The following is a 15,630-nucleotide window of genomic DNA, read 5'->3' as shown; positions in this document are numbered from 1 at the left end:
ACTATCCCATCCCTTAAGCTTTTGTGGACACTTCTACCAGAGCCCTTAAGAACTCCATTCTGGAAAAAAGCATACCCAAGTCTTATATCCGTGCCCCTCCACATCTGAGCAAGTGCACGCACACACATTGAAACTGCACAGGCGAATGTTTGACACTTTCCATCAGAAGCAGGTGATAACCCCCTCCCCACAGCTGCCACTGACAAGCTTTTGGTCACAGTAGAGGATGAATTCTGCCAGACCTGACCCTCCCTTTGGTATCTTGGACCAGCTTCAGAGCCCTGAACGGGGGGGGGGCTCCTCAGCATCCTGCAGCTCTTGTGGAGGGCGGGGCTGTCTCTGGCCTGCTGCCCAAGGAAGAAACTGCTATAAGAGCAAGGTTCCCTTGGGGGCGCCCTTTTCAGGAGTGGAGGGTGGGGAACTCTGCTGACTCAGAGTAAAGCACCAAGTGAGTATTTCCATCAGGAGATGGGGTAAGCAGTGTGCACACTTTAGCCTACGGGTCCCTCCTAATGTGTCAGTTCAGCCCAAAAGCCTGCTGCTGGGAGACCCAGACCCTCCTTCCCTTGCCCTGCGGGTTGAGCTCACTGCAGGAGAAACTGGGGGAACTCAGTTTCTAGCCTTCTGGGAGCAGAGAGAGCTTTCCTGGGAAGTCTTCACTGTTTCCATGAAGCAAAGGGCTCTCAGCTCTTCCACAGGGGCAACTCGATAACACTTGACCATGCCCAAACAAACAAGCTGCGTCAACTCACCATGTTTTACCCCTCATGTGATGGAACCAATTAGTAGCTTGGCCTGAGGATTGTAGCCTAAAGGTGAAATAAGACGTCGTGTGTGTGGAGAGGGTAGCAAGATTGGAGGAGCAAGGACTAGTGTGTCTGATTTAAGTAGAGACGCGGAGACTGTAGCCCTGGGTGAAATCGTGACAGAGATAGCTTCGACGTCAGAGCCCCTTTCCTCCCCCCCCCAATCCTGGACTGCTCTGAGTCCCTTCCCCCGCCCCCCTAGACTATAAGGCGGGGCTTTGCTCCTTTCTCTGTCAAATTTGATGACAGAATCCGTGCCAGGGCAAGCTGTTAATAGCTGATAGGACTTTATTGCCTGTACCTCACAGGTAACATTTACCATTTTAAAAGGAGGCAGAGGAGTGACTCTTTGGATGAGATCTTAGAAGCACCTGTGGCAGCTCCAGCCAGGAGCATTTGTGAACAGTGTCTGCTGTGCCTATGTCTGAACCTGAATTGTACATGGTGCATGTGGTGTGTGCTGTTGGGGGGGGGATACAATTATGGAGGGCTCTAAGGCCCACAAAGATAAGATTTAAATTTATTTGAGAGGCAGTTGGGAACCACTGCAGGATCCCGAGGAGGGAGGGGCATATGCTCTAAGCAAGAGAGAAGCGTTGCTGTGTGTGGAGATGTCACACCCAACAATTGCTGTGCAAGTGGGGGCTGAAGGCCATGAGAGAGAGGGGAAAGGAGGGAGGGAGGGAGCCAGGGAGGGAGCCAGGGAGCCAAGGAGGGAGGGAGCCAGGGAGGGAGGGAGCCAGGGAGGGAGGGAGGGAGCCAGGAAGGGAGGGAGGGAGCAAGGAAGAGAGAGGGCTGGTGAAAATAGGGGATGGGTGCTTTAGACTCCTGGCTCTGGACATATTGCAGAGCTGCACTGGCCTGCAGAATGGTCAATCTATGGGCCTAAAGCCAGCAAGGGCCCCCAAGCTAATGATGCCTTGGCACGGTGGCTTCAGACAGTGCAGTGGGGCTTCTGCTAGGGAACTCTTGGCAGGCTGCAAACTCCATTTTGAATGAGGTAGGGGACTCTCCCTCTGGGAAATGATGCATTCCAGCGGCCTTGAGAAGTGAGCTACGTGGCCTGCCCAAGGGATGTTGCTACCAGCACCATCCTTTGGAAGCACTAGCAGTAGACTGGCAAGGTGCAACACAAAATCTCTGGGATTGCAGGTGATATCTACAGGCTAGGAAAGCCCTGGAGCTGGGAGGGTGGCAAATGGGGAAGGAGCTGGAGTGAGGCAGCCACAGTCCTGAGGAGAAATGGGTAAAGGAAAGCACTGGACCAGCATGGCCTTACTACAGTAATCCCAGGCCAGCTCTTGGTGGGAGTATGGGTGCAAGACAAGAGCCTATCCACCCACCCATTTATCTGCATAAATGAGAGGGCTCTACGGTTACCCTGGCAAGGAACCATGAAGGGTCAGCACAGATGCAAAGGAAAGGATCTCTCATTGTTTTTGAATCTCCAAACTAATTGAAACCATGAAAATACAGACACACACACACACACACACACACACACACACACAATTTTCTATCTCTCTTCCTTCATCTGTTTCACTCCTCCTACCTCCATCCGCATACTTGGATCGAATTTGTAAGCAGGTAGCACAATAAGATGTGTTTGGATTGTAGGGGTCCATACCTTCACATGGAACCTAGCAATCCCTTCTCTGGGGACTGAGATGGTAACTATGGATGCTGAGCAAATACCGTGGGCTGGCCACACCCAAGTCAGCTTCAGTGTGAGCCAGCCTTGAAGCCATTAGCATTAGCAGCAGAAAACCCTGATCTTCCTTCTCTTTCAGGGACTTCAGTTTGCCTCCCCACCATAAACTCGAAAAGATAAATGTTCTCTTGTGTTTTCTGCAGCCAACATGGAGCATTCTCAAAATGAGCTGAACCTTGCCGTCTGCAGAGAAATCCGAAGACTAAGGCCCAAGGGACAGGGTTGGGAGCAAATGGAAGAGAAACTGGCCATTCTCTCCTCTTTTCAGACCAGGAACACCAACCTTAGAGTGGAACATTGATAGCCTATTCACAATAGTTCCTTCTCCCTTCTAGTCAGAAAAGTGAGTTTGAAATTGGAGTACACAGCAACAGGATGAAGAAAGAAAAAAGTGGATAACTGTACAGATAGATGGATGGGAGGGTGGATGGACAGACAGTTGGGTAAATAGATAAATTTGCTTTTATATTTGTGTTAGTGAGCTTGAAAAGAAGGAGAGGTGTGGAGTACATCACTAGTGACTTCTCTCTGAGCACCAGTACCACTATGGCAGTAGCCATATCAGCCTCCCCAAGCTGTTGAAAGAGCTGTCTGCCTGGTTGCACTGTCTGAACCTCCTTCTATTCCTGTGAGCCTTCCTTAATCCTCTTTCTTGCTAGTCCCGCCTCCTCTCCTCAGAGAGGAGCTCCCCCAGTCCTTCCTAGAGATAGCCAGAAGTCTGCACATCACACCCTTTCTCCAGCCAGCATGGAGTCTGTGTAGTCCTCAGTGGACCTTAGCAATAGTTTGGGTCAAGCTACAGAATTGCCCAGCAGCAAGGGAGCTCCCCTTGCTCCCCCATTTCTTTTCTTTCTTTTTTTTTTCTTTGGTGGGAGTGTTGGTTTTGGTTTTTCAAGACAGGGCTTCTCTGTATAGCTTTGGAGCCTGTCCTGGAACTAGCTCTTGTAGACCAGGCTGGCCTCGAACACACCAAGATTCGCCTGTCTCTGCCTCCCGAGTGCTGGGATTAACGCCACTTCTTTATGGGAGCAGGCATACAGTTACATCATGGCTTTCCCCTTGTACATCTTCCCTAGTTATTCCCACTTCTGTAGCATGGGTTTTCACCTTGCCTCTGAGGTTTGGCCATGTACCCACAGTTACTTGCTGAATGACTCACCTGATTTAAGTGGTCTGCCATCATCTTAGACTTAACATTAACATTTCACTCAGCATTCACAAGCTGACCTCATTTACTGCCAACAATGACGGGCTCTTCTGACTTTTCTGCTATCACAAGCCTCCTAGTCGCCCAGACGAGAAGCCCAGACCACCTCTGCCCTCTGCCCTCTGCCCTCTGCAACTATGAATGTCTGTCCTTCACCAGTCTCTCTTTTTCTGCCTGTAACATACACCCCTGCCAGATTAATATTCAGAAAGATCCATTATTCATAGACACTTCTGCTCTGCATGCTTGAGAATGATAGCTGATTGCCTGTGGGAAATTTTTTAACTTCCTTAGCCTGACATTCAAGGCCTTCCTTGAGCCAGCCTAATCCTATGTACTCTTTCAACTTTATTTCTCACTTTTTATCCACATCATTGATTCTCAATTTTTAATGTGTCTCCAAATGACTTCAGGGTACTTATTATAATGCAGCTGCCTGGGCTTCTGAGTCAGTAGGTCTGGCAGCTGGAGTCCAGGAATATGAATTTTAACAAGCTCTCCCAAGTGGTTCTGAAACATAGCTCCATATGGATCCTTGAGTCCATCCAGTCTTCAAAGCATGTTTTATATACAATTGTTGCATCTGCCTTTTCACTCATGCCATCCGCTAGTCACGAGTCTTCTCTTTTCCCATCCAAATGACACCATACTTGTCCTTCAAGTCTACATGCAGTTGCCTCCTCTGGGGAAGGCTTCTCTAAGTACAAGTGACCTCTGTTTCTCTGTGTGTTGTCTCTGTCTCTCGCTGTCTTTCCCTGTCTTTCTCTCTATCTGTCTCTGTCTCTGTCTCTCTCTCTCTCTCTCTCTGTGTGTGTGTGTGTGTGTGTGAGAGAGAGAGAGAGAGAGAGAGAGAGATTCTTTACCCCTCCCCTCTTTCCTCCTTCCCTTGACCTCTTCTACCCATCTCCAAAATGCACTTGGTAATACATTACTGGCACATTCCGCTAGAATTGCTTGATCCTTTATTCATCTTTATACACAAGTAAAGCTTTCTATAGGTGTTTGTTTTACTTACATTATGACTTCAGTGAATCTAATATTTTTCATCTTTTGTTTTTGCCGCCAAAGCATCCAATGCTTTACACATACTAGGTGCTAAATAAACATTGTTGAATTGGTTTGGGTATTTGTTGTCTCCTATGAGTAGGGGGTTCTATTACATCTCTTCATACACATCATCAGAGAGAATCTAGAGGAAACAAGAATCCCTGTCCTCATTCTCAGTCATCTTTGTGTGTTATAGTACCTGGTGCATAGAAGAAAGACTTAATGCTGGCTGAGGAGCTCAGTGGAGTGTGGGAATGGACACGTGAGGGAAGAAATTAAATTCAGGCAGATAGAACTTAAGAAAGAACATGGGATAGCTGTTCTACAGAGTAGGGTAGGTATGGACTCTTAAGCAAGGAAGGTAGGCTTGGAAATAGTGGATGACTATGGGTTTTGCTCTTTACTTATGAACAGTTTCAACCTCTAAACGGGAAGAGAAGTATCACAATACTTGTATAATGATTTCCCACATAAAAGCAATCACCAGGACTTGGCCATGCTTGCTTCATCTGTCCTTTCTTTTACAGAAGTATTTGAAAAGAAATCCCAAATGTCAATCACATCATTTCATCCCTAACGCAGCTCTTCACAGTGAGCATTTGTTTCTCACATAACCACAGTACCATTCACAGAGCTAACAAAAGTAACAACAATCTTTTTATAGCATCCATTACCCAATCCTTAATCAGACATCTTCAATTGTCTCAAAACTTATTGTACAACTGGCTTATTTGAATCAAGATCCAAGAGAACTTAACTTATTGAATTTGGCCATTCTGGCTTCCAAGGCCCCTTTAATAGCCCCTTGCTCTGATTTGGTTGCTTTGCACAATACCCCGCATTCTGGTTTGCTTTTCATCATCTGGTTAGGCTTCTTAGTGTCATTTCTCCTGTTCTGTTCTTCCCTTCATTCTCTGTAAATGGGAATTAATTCCTGGTTTCATTATATTTTTTTCTTTTTTCTCCTCCCCACCCCTATTCAGTAGATTGATGAAAATGGACTCATCCTGGGATAGGAAGACCAGTTAAGAGTTTTTACAGCAGCTGGATGGAAACAGAATGAAGGAGATAGGTAGTGTTGGAGGCAGAAGAAATTGATTTACCCACTGATGATAACCGGGATGACAGAAGGAAGAAGAATGAAAGATGATTCCAAGGCTTCAAGCCTGCATCACCTAGAGAACAGGGATGTCATCATATGTGAAGAACGTGTTTTTAATGAGAGCCGCAGGAATCAGGGTTAGATTAAAGGAGGAACTTTCTCGCAGTAAGAAGCCATCTGCTGTTTTTTCCGGATAACATTATATTTCCCTGAACATTTTTTTTTGATCCGTAGTACAACTTAGATATTTGGACCCTCTCAAACAAATCTGAAAGGCACTCCTTATTTTTAACTACCCAATTAACCTTCAGCCTCATGGTCTTGAGAGAAAGAACAGAACGTACACCTCTGGGTAGAGAGCAGATAATGCTGAAACACCCTGTAAGGATTAGCCTATCTCCCATAACATCAAAGGTTTCTGAGTCATCAGGCTTGGGTGGAAGAGTAGAAGATTTCAGTGCTTGAGTTTTCTTATAGACTCAGCAGGTGAGCATAGTCACCCCAAGTCCTTCCTAGAGATAGCCAGAAGTCTGCACATCACACCCTTTCTCCAGCCAGCATGGAGTCTGTGTAGTCCTCGGTGGACTTTAGCAATAGTTTGGGTCAAGCTACAGAATTGCCCAGCAGCCCCAGGCTAGTTAGGTTCCCAGAAAGCACCAGGATTATTTACCTACCTTGGTCAGAAACTTGGTTAGGCTGTTTACTGGGATCAGGTAAGAACTGCTCTCTCATTCTTAAACACACACCCCCTTTCCTGTCTCCCCGCCCCCCCCCACCCCCTTTCCTGTCTCCCCGCCCCCCCCCAGCTCATCTTTCTCCTTGGCCCATTCTTTAGCTTCCTCCCTCTCTCGGTTCAGTCGCTGCCTGCCTGCATACATTTATTCTCTCCAGTTAATCAAACACTGGCCCCTGAAGCCCATTGTGTTGCAGATTGATCACTTAAGCAGAGTTATTGATCGCCCAGAAACCCTTTGGAGGTAGGAGTGTTCAGGAAGCTGGGATCTGACAGTAGATTGGCCGGTGGGGCCTCTCTGGCAGCCTGGGCTGCTCTGCTGCCTGGTTACATTTTAGGAGGGAGGAGGGGGCACAGACAGAGGGGTTCATTAGAGGGTGTTCAATTTTATCTTCTTCCCTTCGTTTGGAGGTAAGGCAGGGCAACAGAAGTTGATAACGCACTCCTGGATCTATCCCTCTGCCCATGTTTTGGTGAAAGGGGAAAAAGCAAAGACCTTGCTCTATAAAGACTCATAATTTCACAGAAAAAAAAAGTAGTTCTTACTTGGAGGAAGCATCTACAAATAATACAAGATGGACAAGAATTAGATGCCACATTATTTACTCTAGAAAGGAAATGCCTCAGGGGATCAAGGTTTAGAGAGAACGAAAGTGCAGGCTGAAACAGAGGTGGAAGGCTTTCCCAAAGAGGTTGAACTTGAGTTGTCTTTTACATAACGTGTGAAACTGAGATGTCCGACTAGGGGAAGGAGCAGGCTTTTAAGGGGGCTGCAGGGAAAAGGCTGAAGGTGGGAACTTCAGGGGAACCAAAGAAGGGTTAAAGGAGGTCTGCCTAGCAGAAACAGTGGGGTTGGAGATGCCTTGTGTGTGCGATACTTGCCTGGGGAAAGGGCCCAAGATTTGGAGAGCATTGACTCTCAGAAGGAGGAGTTTGGACATGGAGACACCCTAGAGAGCTTTCCTGCATGCGGTGATTTAGGATACTTAGTCAAACAGTAGGAAGCAGAATTCATGGGGGAAAGGGAGGGGGGAGAAATGACACACGACTTGTTAGACACTACCTCAATCCAAATGAGACTGAGGGTGGTGGGCATAAAGATGAGCATAAAATGCAAAGGGTATGGAAAACATTGGCGCCGCAAGTAAACTACTAAGCACTTTCTCTTGGCTTGGTTCCGGCTCCTCATAGCCTCAGTGCTTACCCATTATTGGGCTCTGCAGGGGTCAGAATGCCATTGGAGTTCTGATGGCAAAGGGCTAAGCAGTTAATCATGCCAAGAAAAGATTTGCCAAGGAGCCTTCATTGTTAAGACTTAAGGAGTAAGCCATGAGGAATCTGGCTGCAGAATCCTATAAAGACAACAGCCAAGCTGAGGTGCAAAGGTTGAAAGCAGAGAATACTGAGTCTGATCTGTTTCAGGCAGGCCCAAGAGCTCAGTGAGCTGTTGGGAGGAAGGATACATGGTTCAACTTCTGGGTAGAGTGAGTTTGAAAACTCCTCTGGGCACTGGGGATCGTCCCAGTGGAGGTCACACCTGTGCCTGGGTATGGCAAGAGCTACCACAGCACTTTCATGCCAGCTGGAGTTCTGGGGTTCCAGCTGGTGTGGAGAGCTACGGGAGGAGGCCACAGGTAGGTGAAAGAATGAGGTGAGAGGCCTCTGCCTGCTCTTTTTTTTTCCCCCACCGGCCTGCCCCTGCCTGTCCAGCCTGCGGAATGGCAACTCTAGGCAGTTAGCTGGGCCCAGTCCCCAAGCTTTCCTGGGGTCGGAGAAGGTAGGGAACTGCAGGCAACATGCTATGGGTAAGATCTGAATCCTCCTCATGGTGTGGAAATCTATTTGATGCCTTAGAAAGATGAACGAGTGGAGCAGGTCTGCCCGGACTCTGGGCTCCTAACCACCAAGGGAGCTCTGCTTTGGAGGCAGGACCACCCGGCCAGACAGGCCTGTCTTTGATTTTGATACAAATCCACTGGGGAAACAGAGGAACAGATGGCTAGACTGGTGGATGAGCACATGCACGCACATGCAGTAATGTGCTCTCGTATGCACACATGCACTGCGGAGTCTGTCAACCGGCAGCCTCCATCACTTCCCTGCTGAAGGTTTCTGTTCAGTGTTTTGGTTGCTGATTTGAGGCGGGGGAGGGGGGAGGCGGGTTGGGAGGAGGGTGGCTGAGAAGTGGGCAGGTGTCCAGATTGAAAAATGCTTATGCAAGTGAGGGACTGGGAAGAGAGAATGCAAGTCGCTGACTAGGGGGGTTATCATATTTATTACCTTTCGCGTGGAAAAACACACTGGGAGATGATGAAATAAAAGAGGCTACGGTGGCAACAGCTGCCTTAAGACCCAACCACATACGTGGTAAGGAGTCTCCATCCGGAAAAATATCTATTTTCATGGTTTTCTCCCCTTGTAGTATATATTTTCCTTACAATAATTGTTCTGTTTATCATTCTGCTTCTCGGTTGGACCCAAGCAAGTTAGTTTCAGATGCTTAACCATTGACACAGGGGAGACTGAAGTACCCGGTTGCATTTGCAATGGGACTTGCCTCTAATCCTACATGAACATGGCCCAGTCTGCATCTTGCTTCTGTGGGTTGGACTCAGCTACCTTGCTATGGCATGTGGCTGGCAAGGGTGTCATATGTAGTGCTGGCTCTGTTGCCACCATCAGTGAAATCAGACAATTCAGGTATGATTAATAAAGCAAATGTTACATATTCATCTTGTTACCTACAGTTGAGTTGAATCTTTCTACTATAAACAGAAATCGGAAATCACTCCCTGACAGAGATAAAGGAGGGGGAGGGATCATTAAACAGAGCACGAGCCTGCTCCCATTACATGCTGTAGAGACCACCAGCCACAGAGTCCAAATCAAACTTGGCAGTTAGGTCTACTACTGTTCCTTCCTCTTCTTCTCCTCATGTGCTTCTACACATAGCTTGTCTTTGTTTGAAATTCTAAATGAATTCTGGAAATGATCCAAGCTAACTTTTGACCCAAGACCCAGTTCAACTTCATTATTACACACACACACACACACACACACACACACACACACACACACACACACATATATATACATATACACATGTATATACATATATACACATATATAGCACACAATTTAGGTTATATATTCATATATGCAACTATATTTACATTCATTTATTTGTTTGTGGGTGGGAGTGCACATGCCACGGCACACATGTCCAAGTCAGAGAGCAGCTTACAGGAGTTGGCTGTCTTCCTCCATCATGGGGATTCTAGGGCTCAAACTCAGGTCACCAGGCTTTGTGGCAAATGCATTTACCTGAAGAGCTACCTCACTGGTCCTCACCAGCATTTTAAATTTACCATAGCTACAAACAAATTCAGGATCTCTCTCCAACCTTTCTTTTTGCAGTCACCATCACTTTTCAATAGCTCAAGACTTGAGTCTTGGATCCATCCCTGCTTCTTTATCCAGTCAATCACTAGCAGTCTCCCAAAGGTACCCAATGAATCCATCTCTTCTTGGCCAGTTCTATCATCATTATCCTAGCCAATCTCTCATAAGCTTACAGATGGATTGCTACATCAACCTCCTAAATAATCCCTTTGTGTCCATCCCCACCACCTTACGCCTGTCTTCCAAAGATGCTGCCAAAAGAATCTCCTAACGATGTCTTTCATCATGGTACTGCCTGCTCAAAAGGCTACAAAGAGCTCTTTGCTTAATATATATATTAAAAAAAGAGTTGCATTCCCTGGGATTCAGAGCCTGCCTTCCACAACAGCTGGGACTCAGCATTTGCTCAGGTTTGGATATGGTTTGAATATGCACTGCCACCCATTCAGAGGGCTTGTGTAATGAAACTGAATCAGTCCCCTTTCTGAGGTTCTCATCCCCATTGTGAGGCAACCATCAACTATGGTGTCTACAAGTGGGGCATTAAGAAGTTCATTAGGACTTAGTAAGGTTATCAGGGTAACACCTGAGTGAATAAATACTGATGGCTTTATAAGAAGATGGGGAGGGAGAGAGACCACCATAGACCAACACACACATACACCCTTCTGTCTCTTGCCACATAATATATAGTGTCACCTTAGAATTTTGCCAGCAAGAAATCCATCACCAGATGTAAGAATTTGAACTTAGAGAACCATGAACTAAATAAAAAAGAGCTTGTCTCTGGTATCTTGTTCTAGCAATAAAAACACAATTATTTATTAGCATTTTAAGGAAATCACTGTCTTACATCTCTAACTCCCAGGCTCCCCTCTTCTCTGGCTTCTCCCTTAGTGCAGCTCACTCTTCTCATGTCCTCTCTCTACAGTCTTCTTTCTGCTGTTCCCTCTGCCCACAGTGGCCCCTTCTTCCGTGCCAATATTTGTATCATCTCCCCTGCCCAACAAGCTGAAATCTAGCATCTGCTGTGAAGACATGCTTGACTGTTTAAGCCCTTATTAGCTGCCACTTCCTTTTTCATAACAGCTTTCTTTAATTATAAAAGCAATACCAATATGTAATGGGAAACTTTGAGAACACACTCAAATACAGAAGAAAACAAGACATCCACAATTCCCCCTGCTTTTGGAATCTGAACACATTTCAATGACAGATTCTACCATCTTATATTGCTCCAATGTTCTATATATTTCCTTTCTTCCCCAGCTAGGAAGTTAGCTCTTCTGGGACCTGTTTCTTATTCGCATGTCCTCCAAGACATTGCAAGAACTCAACAAAAACTTGATAGGCATTATCCAGGCTATAGAGCTACCCACTGCTGAGGGAAGAAGGGGCCATGTTTAAGTAGCTGGGCTAGAGATTTCAAGCCTTAGGCAGCCATTATGGCTCATCAACTTCCTCTTCCACAGAAGAGAGACCAGGACATCAAGAAAAGGTTGAGAAGTCAATTACGTAATGCCCTGGAATTCTGCTGCCTCTGATGATGGGATTCCCTTGTGAAACTGTTTCACTTTCCTTTTTATTTTTGAGAATGTATTTTAATTACAGCATTTACACTCCCTTCCTGTTCCTCCCTCCAAACCTTCCCATATTCCCTGCCACCCTCTCTACACTCCTTCAAATTTATGCCCTCATTTTTCATTAATGTTATTGTATATATAATCTGTTTAATATTATAATGTTACTTGCATTTATGTTTTCAAGGTTGACTGTTTTCATGCTGCTTCTTTATCATTTTAGGAAGCCCCTAGTTTCGAGATTAGTGGCCAGAATGAACTTTCCCTAATGGGTTGAAATTAACCAACAAGAATCCATAATTATCTCCTTTGTCCATTACATTAAATTGGAAACTTTTCATCCTGGACAGATCAGTCATCTTACCATCACTATAATGAAATATCTGGAGCAATTATCTTATAAAGATAAAAAGGTTTATTTTTTAAGATTCTGAAAATTCCAGCCAGAGACTTTGTAGCTTTACTGCTTTGGCCTTTGAAAGAGCAACGCATCCTGGAGCATGTAGAAGAACAAACGGCTCATTGTGAACCAAGAAGCAGAGAGGAGGCTGGGAGACTGAATGTGGGAGAGGGGAGAGAGACAGGAAGAGAGGGAGGAGTTCCATAATCCCCTTCCAGGATATATCCCCAACAACCTAAGAGCTTCCCCTAAGGCCCAACCTCTTAGAGGTTCATAGACCTCTAGGTACAGATACCCTGAGACCTAAGTTTTAATATATGGATCTTTGTAAGACTACTGTCCATCATCAAGCCAAGGCACAGCTTCAGGACCATCTGCCTGCTCATTCTTCTTTTTTTTTCTTTCTTTTTATTTATTTATTAAAGATTTCTGCCTCCTCCCCGCCACCGCTTCCCATTTCCCTCCCCCTCCCCCAATCAAGTCCCCCTCCCTCATCAGCCCAAAGAGCAATCAGGGTTCCCTGCCCTGTGGGAAGTCCAAGGACCACCCACCTTTATCCAGGTCTAGTTAGGTGAGCATCCAAACTGCCTAGGCTCCCCCAAAGCCAGTATGTGCAGTAGGATCAAAAACCCATTGCATTGTTCTTGAGTTCTCAGTATTTCTCATTGTCTGCTATGTTCAGAGAGTCCTGCTCATTCTTCTTATCTCCGTGTCACTAAAGTACATCTCACAGTTTCCCTGATTAATCCCTTCACTCTAACAAATACAACCAATATGCCATGGTCTCAAAACGTAATTTGAGAGTAATTTGCTACCTGCCACTCCTCATTTTGGCCTGAGACAGAGCTCAGCTAGGTTTCTACTGGAAGCAAATGCTACCCCATGTTTTTCTCCTGTCCACTGCAGTTCATGACCTCCATCAACAACATGTCCTGCTATTGACCTTGGACTTACTCTGTTTAAAAATATTAATATGTACTTGCTATTATGTTACTAGCTCAGAGTGTTCCCCCTGCTTTTTTATTTGAGCTCTATAAACAGCATTGAGCAGAAAGTGTACTCTGAAGTCAGCTTTGCCACTTACTGAAATGTATTTCAAAGACAAACTTTGAACATTTCTGAAAGTAAGATGTGTCTTACTATCTATAGCACATTGTCATTTAATTGGTAGCAGTTTTTCTTTACTTTCTTAGGGAAACCTGAAGCGCGAGACCACCGTGTTGCTTCCTGCTGCCACTGACAGCTTCGTAGCGTCAATGAAATGCAGGACTAACTTACTTAACCTCTCTGAGGCCAGTCCCTTTATCTGCAAAGTACCCACCTCAAAGGGCTTTGTTGTGAGGATTCAAAGATAATATTTATTCAGCACTTAGCAAATGGCCAGCACTTTGGTGGAAACTCAATAAATGTTAACCATGATAATTTCCCAACTCTATCAACTATAAACCCCTCAAGGGCAGGGACATGCTTTTTTCCTCTTTCTAGCAGATGGTCCGTTGTGAAAGGTGGAAAGAACTTCCCTTTCCAAAATTATCTCCTCGGTTAGACTGCCAAACAGCCCAAATTTCACCATTAATCACTCCTCTGAGTTAAAGCCTTATCTCCAGAAGACCTCTGTTAAAATGCAAATATGTCACTTGGGAAGGTAACACATTCATTCATTAGCATTCATGATCCCATTAGTGTAGATTAGTTTATCAGATTAACTTAGCTGTCACCAGACAAACCCTGAAAGTCCTGATGAGGGGGCTGGTGAGATGTGCTGGTGGATGGTGGGAGATGAGTGAGGGGCCAGGCCCTCCTGAGTTTCTGGCCATCCTTGATCAGCTCTTGCAGGTTGGCCTTTGATGATGGGTGGGGTTAGGACCGTTGTCTGCAGTGGTACCACAGCGATGCATGCGAATAGGAGGGAATGGCGATGGGAAGCTGGAAAGGACTGTAGAGATGATCTAGTCCAGGCTCCCTCTCAAATATCTAACTCTCACCAGCACTGTGTGCTCCTAACCCTTCGTACCATAGATGTAAAAGTCACATGAGACATTAGAACATTTTGTTTTTGTTTGCCCCTGCCCCGCTTATGTGGTTCCAGCATTCAAGAATTTGAGGCCAGCCTGGGGAACATAGTAAGACTTGTTTTAAAACAAAGCAGGGCAAGTCTTACTATGTTCCCCCGGCTGGCCTCAAATTGTTGAATGCTAGAACCACATGTATGCACTAAAATGTTTTAGCAAAATATTTTTGATATGGATGGCTTTTCAAGACAAGGTTTCTCTGTATAACAGCCCTGGCTGTCCTGGAAACTCCCTTTGTAGACCAGGCTGGCCTCATGCACACAGAGATCTGCCTGACTCTGCCTTCCAAGTGCTGGGATTACTCATGTGTGAGCCACCACCGCCCAGCCCAGAAAGCAGTCTTAGGTTGACCTCTTCCTTCCCTCTTTCTCCTGGCAGACTCTTTATTGTTATCTTAAACCAGGTCTTGCTGTGTAGACCAGGCTGGGTTTGAACCTGTAGTCTTCCTACTTCAGACTCCAGAGTGCTGGGTTTAGAGGTATGTACCACCAACCCTAGAAATAGCATCCATTTTAAACTCTCAGAATATAGCTAGACCATCTTCTCAATTTTGAAGGTCCTTTGATATTTCTCTCATGAGGGAGGCGAGTGTTAAGTTTCCCAGTTTGTTCAATGACTCCTTTGGAGACCGTGCTTCCACAGCTGAGTGGCTTAACCCAGACACCCAGAAACTTCCTGAAATTTAAGTACAACTTTGACTGTTGTCTCTACATGTCTTGCCTCAGGATCTATAGTTCTCCACAGGGGTCTAAGTCCTAGAACAGGTTCCAACCATTGACCTGACAGCGTTTTAATGACTTCCCTTTGGCTACACTCTAATTTGTGTGGTTGCTCTAAAGGGTCTTTTATAGCATGGAGCATGGTACTTCTGGGGGCTCTGAGCAGCACTGAGCACAGAGGCCAGACTGCTTTTATTAGGAGCTAGTATCACCTTTGGAGAGCTCAATGTTTAGTGAGCAAAATCCTCTTTGTCTCAGGTAGCTAAGAAATCCCTGCCCAGGATTAAATCTCTGTTTTAGTCAATTTTGTGTCATCACTGCAACCAAAATAAAGTGACTGGAGGAGGAGCAATTTCAGGGAAGAAGAATTTATTTTGATTCATGGTTTCAGGGGGATTTCAGTCCAGTTTGGCAAGGAAGGCATGGCAGAGTTCATAGAGCAGGGGCATGGGGCAGAGACTCCTCACACGGCAGCTGGTATGAAGCCGAGAGTTTTTTCAATGCTTTAAATTGTGCATACATACATGAGGCTGTGCGGGGGCGTGTGTGCAGGTGCCCAAGCAGGCCAGAGCATGGGATTCCCCTGGACCTGGCCAATGTGGGTGTGGAGACCTGAATTCACTCTTCCCTCTGCAAAAGCCATACACATTCTTTTTTTTTTTAAGGTCAGACTTTTTTATTTTTTTTTGATATCCTTAGGCTTTTTTTTAAATTTATTTATTTATTAAGGATTTCTGCCTCCTCCCAACCACCGCCTCCCATTTCCCTCCCCCCCATCAAGTCCCTCTCCCTCATCAGCTTGAAGAGCAATCAGGGTTCCCTGACCTGTGGGAAGTCCAAGGACCACCCAC

General features: G+C 45.7%; 1 protein-coding gene across 1 annotated transcript in view; it reads left to right on the top strand.

Moving 5' to 3' along the window:
• The window catches only part of Frmpd3 (FERM and PDZ domain containing 3), a 161,588-nt gene that overhangs the window by 2,336 nt on the left and 143,622 nt on the right, over positions 1–15,630 (top strand). The gene's annotated exons all lie outside the window — the stretch shown is intronic.

Source organism: Microtus ochrogaster, unplaced genomic scaffold (assembly GCF_000317375.1).
Source record: "Microtus ochrogaster isolate Prairie Vole_2 unplaced genomic scaffold, MicOch1.0 UNK17, whole genome shotgun sequence".
In the NCBI taxonomy this organism is placed as follows: Eukaryota; Metazoa; Chordata; class Mammalia; order Rodentia; family Cricetidae; genus Microtus; species Microtus ochrogaster.
The sequence above is the reverse complement of the archived record's forward strand: the minus strand, read 5'-3'. Positions and strand labels throughout refer to the sequence as shown.